Below are 9,252 nucleotides of genomic sequence, written 5' to 3' on the forward strand. Positions count from 1 at the left end.
CACTTGGCCGGGTAGGCCAAGTGGCTTCTCCCGCTGACTTGCCCCTTTGGAAGTAGGAGCTCCTACTTCCATGGGCATTATTCCTCCCCGGGACTTGCCGCCAAGTCTGGCCGGGGGACAGTGACACTTGGCCGGGTAGGCGAAGTGGCTTCTCCCGCTGACTTGCCCCTTTGGAAGTAGGAGCTCCTACTTCCATGGGCATTATTCCTCCCCGGGACTTGCCGCCAAGTCTGGCCGGGGGACAGTGACACTTGGCCGGGTAGGCGAAGTGGCTTCTCCCGCTGACTTGCCCCTTTGGAAGTAGGAGCTCTTACTTCCATGGGCATTATACCTCTCGAAGACTTAGAGCCAAGTGAGCTCCTACTTCCATGGGCATTATTCCTCCCCGGGACTTGCCGCCAAGTCTGGCCGGGGGACAGTGACACTTGGCCGGGTAGGCGAAGTGGCTTCTCCCGCTGACTTGCCCCTTTGGAAGTAGGAGCTCCTACTTCCATGGGCATTATTCCTCCCCGGGACTTGCCGCCAAGTCTGGCCGGGGGACAGTGACACTTGGCCGGGTAGGCGAAGTGGCTTCTCCCGCTGACTTGCCCCTTTGGAAGTAGGAGCTCCTACTTCCATGGGCATTATTCCTCCCCGGGACTTGCCGCCAAGTCTGGCCGGGGGACAGTGACACTTGGCCGGGTAGGCGAAGTGGCTTCTCCCGCTGACTTGCCCCTTTGGAAGTAGGAGCTCCTACTTCCATGGGCATTATTCCTCCCCGGGACTTGCCGCCAAGTCTGGCCGGGGGACAGTGACACTTGGCCGGGTAGGCGAAGTGGCTTCTCCCGCTTACTTGCCCCTTTGGAAGTAGGAGCTCCTACTTCCATGGGCATTATTCCTCCCCGGGACTTGCCGCCAAGTCTGGCCGGGGGACAGTGACACTTGGCCGGGTAGGCGAAGTGGCTTCTCCCGCTGACTTGCCCCTTTGGAAGTAGGAGCTCTTACTTCCATGGGCATTATACCTCTCGAAGACTTAGAGCCAAGTGAGCTCCTACTTCCATGGGCATTATTCCTCCCCGGGACTTGCCGCCAAGTCTGGCCGGGGGACAGTGACAATTGGCCGGGTAGGCGAAGTGGCTTCTCCCGCTGACTTGCCCCTTTGGAAGTAGGAGCTCCTACTTCCATGGGCATTATTCCTCCCCGGGACTTGCCGCCAAGTCTGGCCGGGGGACAGTGACATGTGGCCGGATAGGCCAAGTGGCTTCTCCCGCTGACTTGCCCCTTTGGAAGTAGGAGCTCCTACTTCCATGGGCATTATTCCTCCCCGGGACCTACAGCCAAGAGTGGCCGGGGGACAGTGACACTTGGCCGGGTAGGCGAAGTGGCTTCTCCCGCTGACTTGCCCCTTTGGAAGTAGGAGCTCCTACTTCCATGGGCATTATTCCTCCCCGGGACTTGCCGCCAAGTCTGGCCGGGGGACAGCGACATGTGGCCGGATAGGCCAAGTGGCTTCTCCCGCTGACTTGCCCCTTTGGAAGTAGGAGCTCCTACTTCCATGGGCATTATTCCTCCCCGGGACCTACAGCCAAGAGTGGCCGGGGGACAGTGACACTTGGCCGGGTAGGCCAAGTGGCTTCTCCCGCTGACTTGCCCCTTTGGAAGTAGGAGCTCCTACTTCCATGGGCATTATTCCTCCCCGGGACTTGCCGCCAAGTCTGGCCGGGGGACAGTGACACTTGGCCGGGTAGGCGAAGTGGCTTCTCCCGCTGACTTGCCCCTTTGGAAGTAGGAGCTCCTACTTCCATGGGCATTATTCCTCCCCGGGACCTACTGCCAAGTGTGGCCGGGGGACAGTGACATGTGGCCGGATAGGCCAAGTGGCTTCTCCCGCTGACTTGCCCCTTTGGAAGTAGGAGCTCCTACTTCCATGGGCATTATTCCTCCCCGGGACTTGCCGCCAAGTCTGGCCGGGGGACAGTGACACTTGGCCGGGTAGGCGAAGTGGCTTCTCCCGCTGACTTGCCCCTTTGGAAGTTGGAGCTCTTACTTCCATGGGCATTATACCTCTCGAAGACTTAGAGCCAAGTGAGCTCCTACTTCCATGGGCATTATTCCTCCCCGGGACTTGCCGCCAAGTCTGGCCGGGGGACAGTGACACTTGGCCGGGTAGGCGAAGTGGCTTCTCCCGCTGACTTGCCCCTTTGGAAGTAGGAGCTCCTACTTCCATGGGCATTATTCCTCCCCGGGACCTACTGCCAAGTGTGGCCGGGGGACAGTGACATGTGGCCGTATAGGCCAAGTGGCTTCTCCCGCTGACTTGCCCCTTTGGAAGTAGGAGCTCCTACTTCCATGGGCATTATTCCTCCCCGGGACTTGCCGCCAAGTCTGGCCGGGGGACAGTGACACTCGGCCGGGTAGGCGAAGTGGCTTCTCCCGCTGACTTGCCCCTTTGGAAGTAGGAGCTCCTACTTCCATGGGCATTATTCCTCCCCGGGACCTACTGCCAAGTGTGGCCGGGGAACAGTGACTCTTGGCCGGATAGGCCAAGTGGCTTCTCCCGCTGACTGGCCCTTTTGGAAGTAGGAGCTCCTACTTCCATGGGCATTATTCCTCCCCGGGACCTACAGCCAAGTGTGGCCGGGGAACAGTGACTCTTTGCCGGATAGGCCAAGTGGCTTCTCCCGCTGACTTGCCCCTTTGGAAGTAGGAGCTCCTACTTCCATGGGCATTATTCCTCCCCGGGACCTACAGCCAAGTGTGGCCGGGGAACAGTGACTCTTGGCCGGATAGGCCAAGTGGCTTCTCCCGCTGACTTGCCCCTTTGGAAGTAGGAGCTCTTACTTCCATGGGCAGTATACCTCTCGGGGACTTAGAGCCAAGTGTCTTCACCCTTTGGAGGTAGTAGCTCCTACTTCCATGTGCATTATTCCTCCCCGGGACATACTGCCAAGTGTGGCCGGGGAACAGTGACTCTTGGCCGGATAGGCCAAGTGGCTTCTCCCGCTGACTTGCCCCTATGGAAGTAGGAGCTCTTACTTCCATGGGCATTATTCCTCCCCGGGACCTACTGCCAAGTGTGGCCGGGGAACAGTGACTCTTGGCCGGATAGGCCAAGTGGCTTCTCCCGCTGACTTGCCCCTTTGGAAGTAGGAGCTCCCACTTCCATGGGCATTATTCCTCCCCGGGACCTACTGCCAAGTGTGGCCGGGGAACAGTGACTCTTGGCCGGATAGGCCAAGTGGCTTCTCCCGCTGACTTGCCCCTTTGGAGGTAGTAGCTCCTACTTCCATGGGCATTATTCCTCCCCGGGACCTACTGCCAAGTGTGGCCGGGGAACAGTGACTCTTGGCCGGATAGGCCAAGTGGCTTCTCCCGCTGACTTGCCCCTTTGGAAGTAGGAGCTCCTACTTCCATGGGCATTATTCCTCCCCGGGACCTACTGCCAAGTGTGGCCGGGGGACAGTGACATGTGGCCGGATAGGCCAAGTGGCTTCTCCCGCTGACTTGCCCCTTTGGAAGTAGGAGCTCCTACTTCCATGGGCATTATTCCTCCCCGGGACCTACAGCCAAGAGTGGCCGGGGGACAGTGACACTTGGCCGGGTAGGCGAGGTGGCTTCTCCCGCTGACTTGACCCTTTGGAAGTAGGAGCTCCTACTTCCATGGGCATTATTCCTCCCCGGGACTTGCCGCCAAGTCTGGCCGGGGGACAGTGACATGTGGCCGGATAGGCCAAGTGGCTTCTCCCGCTGACTTGCCCCTTTGGAAGTAGGAGCTCCTACTTCCATGGGCATTATTCCTCCCGGGGACTTGCCGCCAAGTCTGGCCGGGGGACAGTGACACTCGGCCGGGTAGGCGAAGTGGCTTCTCCCGCTGACTTGCCCCTTTGGAAGTAGGAGCTCCTACTTCCATGGGCATTATTCCTCCCCGGGACCTACTGCCAAGTGTGGCCGGGGGACAGTGACACTTGGCCGGGTAGGCGAAGTGGCTTCTCCCGCTGACTTGACCCTTTGGAAGTAGGAGCTCCTACTTCCATGGGCATTATTCCTCCCCGGGACCTCCTGCCAAGTGTGGCCGGGGAACAGTGACTCTTGGCCGGATAGGCCAAGTGGCTTCTCCCGCTGACTTGCCCCTTTGGAAGTAGGAGCTCCTACTTCCATGGGCATTATTCCTCCCCGGGACCTACAGCCAAGTGTGGCCGGGGAACAGTGACTCTTTGCCGGATAGGCCAAGTGGCTTCTCCCGCTGACTTGCCCCTTTGGAAGTAGGAGCTCCTACTTCCATGGGCATTATTCCTCCCCTCGACCTACAGCCAAGTGTGGCCGGGGAACAGTGACTCTTTGCCGGATAGGCCAAGTGGCTTCTCCGCTGACTTGCCCCTTTGGAGGTAGTAGCTCCTACTTCCATGGGCATTATTCCTCCCCGGGACATACTGCCAAGTGTGGCCGGGGAACAGTGACTCTTTGCCGGATAGGCCAAGTGGCTTCTCCCGCTGACTTGCCCCTTTGGAGGTAGTAGCTCCTACTTCCATGGGCATTATTCCTCCCCGGGACCTACAGCCAAGAGTGGCCGGGGAACAGTGACTCTTGGCCGGATAGGCCAAGTGGCTTCTCCCGCTGACTTGCCCCTTTGGAAGTAGGAGCTCCTACTTCCATGGGCATTATTCCTCCCCGGGACCTACTGCCAAGTGTGGCCGGGGAACAGTGACTCTTGGCCGGATAGGCCAAGTGGCTTCTCCCGCTGACTTGCCCCTATGGAAGTAGGAGCTCTTACTTCCATGGGCAGTATACCACTCGGGGACTTAGAGCCAAGTGTCTTCACCCTTTGGAGGTAGTAGCTCCTACTTCCATGGGCATTATTCCTCCCCGGGACATACTGCAAATTGTGGCCGGGGAACAGTGACTCTTGGCCGGATAAGCCAAGTGGCTTCTCCCGCTGACTTGCCCCTTTGAAGGTAGTAGCTCCTACTTCCATGGGCATTATTCCTCCCCGGGACCTACAGCCAAGAGTGGCCGGGGAACAGTGACTCTTGGCCGGATAGGCCAAGTGGCTTCTCCCGCTGACTTGCCCCTTTGGAAGTAGGAGCTCTCACTTCCATGGGCAGTATACCTCTCGGGGACTTAGAGCCAAGTGTCTTCGCCCTTTGGAGGTAGGAGCTCTTACTTCCATGGGCATTATTCCTCTCCGGGACTTACAGCCAAGTGTGGCCGGGGAACAGTGACACTTGGCCGGGTAGGCCAAGTGGCTGCTCCCGCTGACTTGCCCCTTTTGAAGTAGGAGCTCCTACTTCCATGGGCATTATTCCACCCCGGGACCTACAGCCAAGTGTGGACGGGGGACAGTGACATGTGGCCGGATAGGCCAAGTGGCTTCTCCCGCTGACTTGCCCCTTTGGAAGTAGGAGCTCCTACTTCCATGGGCATTATTCCTCCCCGGGACCTACTGCCAAGTGTGGCCGGGGAACAGTGACTCTTGGCCGGGTAGGCCAAGTGGCTTCTCCCGCTGACTTGCCCCTTTGGAAGTAGGAGCTCCTACTTCCATGGGCATTATTCCTCTCCGGGACCTACTGCCAAGTGTGGCCGGGGAACAGTGACTCTTGGCCGGATAGGCCAAGTGGCTTCTCCCGCTGACTTGCCCCTTTGGAAGTAGGAGCTCTTACTCCCATGGGCAGTATACCTCTCGGGGACTTAGAGCCAAGTGTCTTCACCCTTTGGAGGTAGTAGCTCCTACTTCCATGGGCATTATTCCTCCCCGGGACCTACTGCCAAGTGTGGCCGGGGAACAGTGACTCTTGGCCGGATAGGCCAAGTGGCTCTTCTCCCGCTGACTTGCCCCTTTGGAAGTAGGAGCTCCTACTTCCATGGGCATTATTCCTCCCCGGGACCTACAGCCAAGTGTGGCCGGGGAACAGTGACTCTTGGCCGGATAGGCCAAGTGGCTTCTCCCGCTGACTTGCCCCTTTGGAAGTAGGAGCTCTTACTTCCATGGGCATTATACCTCTCGGGGACTTAGAGCCAAGTGTCTTCACCCTTTGGAGGTAGGAGCTCCTACTTCCATGGGCATTATTCCTCCCCGGGACCTACTGCCAAGTGTGGCCGGGGAACAGTGACTCTTGGCCGGATAGGCCAAGTGGCTTCTCCCGCTGACTTGCCCCTATTGAAGTAGGAGCTCTTACTTCCATGGGCATTATTCCTCCCCGGGACCTACTGCCAAGTGTGGCCGGGGAACAGTGACTCTTGGCCGGATAGGCCAAGTGGCTTCTCCCGCTGACTTGCCCCTTTGGAAGTAGGAGCTCTTACTTCCATGGGCATTATTCCTCCCCGGGACCTACTGCCAAGTGTGGCCGGGGAACAGTGACTCTTGGCCGGATAGGCCAAGTGGCTTCTCCCGCCGACTTGCCCCTTTGGAAGTAGGAGCTCCCACTTCCATGGGCATTATTCCTCCCCGGGACATACTGCCAAGTGTGGCCGGGGAACAGTGACTCTTGGCCGGATAGTCCAAGTGGCTTCTCCCGCTGACTTGCCCCTTTGGAAGTAGGAGCTCCTACTTCCATGGGCATTATTCCTCCCCGGGACCTACAGCCAAGAGTGGCCGGGGGACAGTGACATGTGGCCGGATAGGCCAAGTGGCTTCTCCCGCTGACTTGCCCCTTTGGAAGTAGGAGCTCCTACTTCCATGGGCATTATTCCTCCCCGGGACCTACTGCCAAGTGTGGCCGGGGAACAGTGACTCTTGGCCGGATAGGCCAAGTGGCTTCTCCCGCTGACTTGCCCCTATGGAAGTAGGAGCTCTTACTTCCATGGGCATTATTCCTCCCCGGGACCTACTGCCAAGTGTGGCCGGGGAACAGTGACTCTTGGCCGGATAGGCCAAGTGGCTTCTCCCGCTGACTTGCCCCTTTGGAAGTAGGAGCTCTCACTTCCATGGGCAGTATACCTCTCGGGGACTTAGAGCCAAGTGTCTTCACCCTTTGGAGGTAGGAGCTCTTACTTCCATGGGCATTATTCCTCTCCGGGACCTACAGCCAAGTGTGGCCGGGGAACAGTGACACTTGGCCGGATAGGCCAAGTGGCTGCTCCCGCTGACTTGCCCCTTTGGAAGTAGGAGCTCCTACTTCCATGGGCATTATTCCACCCCGGGACCTACAGCCAAGTGTGGCCGGGGGACAGTGACATGTGGCCGGATAGGCCAAGTGGCTTCTCCCGCTGACTTGCCCCTTTGGAAGTAGGAGCTCCTACTTCCATGGGCATTATTCCTCCCCGGGACCTACTGCCAAGTGTGGCCGGGGAACAGTGACTCTTGGCCGGGTAGGCCAAGTGGCTTCTCCCGCTGACTTGCCCCTTTGGAAGTAGGAGCTCCTACTTCCATGGGCATTATTCCTCCCCGGGACCTACTGCCAAGTGTGGCCGGGGAACAGTGACTCTTGGCCGGGTAGGCCAAGTGGCTTCTCCCGCTGACTTGCCCCTTTGGAAGTAGGAGCTCTTACTCCCATGGGCAGTATACCTCTCGGGGACTTAGAGCCAAGTGTCTTCACCCTTTGGAGGTAGTAGCTCCTACTTCCATGGGCATTATTCCTCCCCGGGACCTACTGCCAAGTGTAGCCGGGGAACAGTGACTCTTGGCCGGATAGAACTAGTGGCTTCTCCCGCTGACTTGCCCCTTTGGAAGTAGGAGCTCCTACTTCCATGGGCATTATTCCTCCCCGGGACCTACTGCCAAGAGTGGCCGGGGAACAGTGACTCTTGGCCGGATAGGCCAAGTGGCTTCTCCCGCTGACTTGCCCCTTTGGAAGTAGGAGCTCCTACTTCCATGGGCATTATTCCTCCCCGGGACCTACTGCCAAGTAAGGCCGGGGAACAGTGACTCTTGGCCGGATAGAACTAGTGGCTTCTTCCGCTGACTTGCCCCTTTGGAAGTAGGAGCTCCTACTTCCATGGGCATTATTCCTCCCCGGGACCTACAGCCAAGCTTGGCCGGGGGACAGTGACATGTGGCCGGATAGGCCAAGTGGCTTCTCCCGCTGACTTGCCCCTTTGGAGGTAGGAGCTCTTACTTCCATGGGCATTATTCCTCTCCGGGACCTACAGCCAAGTGTGGCCGGGGAACAGTGAAACTTGGCCGAATAGGCCAAGTGGCTGCTCCCGCTGACTTGCCCCTTTGGAAGTAGGAGCTCCTACTTCCATGGGCATTATTCCTCCCCGGGACCTATAGCCAAGTGTGGCCGGGGGACGGTGACATGTGGCCGGATAGGCCGAGCGGCTTCTCCCGCTGACGTCATCGCTTTGGAAGTAGGAGCTCCTACTTCCATGGGCTTGTTCCTCCCCGGGACTTGCCGCCAAGTCTGGCCGGGGGACAGTGACATGTGGCCGGATAGGCCAACTGGCTGCTCCCGCTGAGCCCCTACTTCCATGGGCTTGTTCGTCCCCCGGGACTTGCCGCCAAGTCTGGCCGGGGAACAGTGACATGCCGCCGGATACGGCCGAGCGGCTGCTCCCGCTGACGTCATCGCTTTGGAAGTAGGAGCTCCTACTTCCATGGGCTTGTTCCTCCCCGGGACTTGCCGCCAAGTCTGGCCGGGGGACAGTGACATGTGGCCGGATAGGCCAACTGGCTGCTCCCGCTGAGCCCCTACTTCCATGGGCTTGTTCGTCCCCGGGACTTGCCGCCAAGTCTGGCCGGGGAACAGTGACATGCCGCCGGATACGGCCGAGCGGCTGCTCCCGCTGACGTCATCACTTTGGAAGTCGGAGCTCCTACTTCCATGGGCTTGTTCCTCCCCGGGACTTGCCGCCAAGTCTGGCCGGGGGACAGTGACATGTGGCCGGATAGGCCAACTGGCTGCTCCCGCTGAGCCCCTACTTCCATGGGCTTGTTCGTCCCGGGACTTGCCGCCAAGTCTGGCCGGGGAACAGTGACATGCCGCCGGATACGGCCGAGCGGCTGCTCCCGCTGACGTCATCACTTTGGAAGTCGGAGCTCCTACTTCCATGGGCTTGTTCCTCCCCGGGACTTGCCGCCAAGTCTGGCCGGGGGACAGTGACATGTGGCCGGATAGGCCAACTGGCTGCTCCCGCTGAGCCCCTACTTCCATGGGCTTGTTCGTCCCCGGGACTTGCCGCCAAGTCTGGCCGGGGAACAGTGACATGCCGCCGGATACGGCCGAGCGGCTGCTCCCGCTGACGTCATCACTTTGGAAGTCGGAGCTCCTACTTCCATGGGCTTGTTCCTCCCCGGGACTTGCCGCCAAGTCTGGCCGGGGGACAGTGACATGTGGC

The sequence above is a fragment of the Engystomops pustulosus genome, unplaced genomic scaffold, assembly GCF_040894005.1.
Source record: "Engystomops pustulosus unplaced genomic scaffold, aEngPut4.maternal MAT_SCAFFOLD_578, whole genome shotgun sequence".
Lineage (NCBI taxonomy): Eukaryota > Metazoa > Chordata > Amphibia > Anura > Leptodactylidae > Engystomops > Engystomops pustulosus.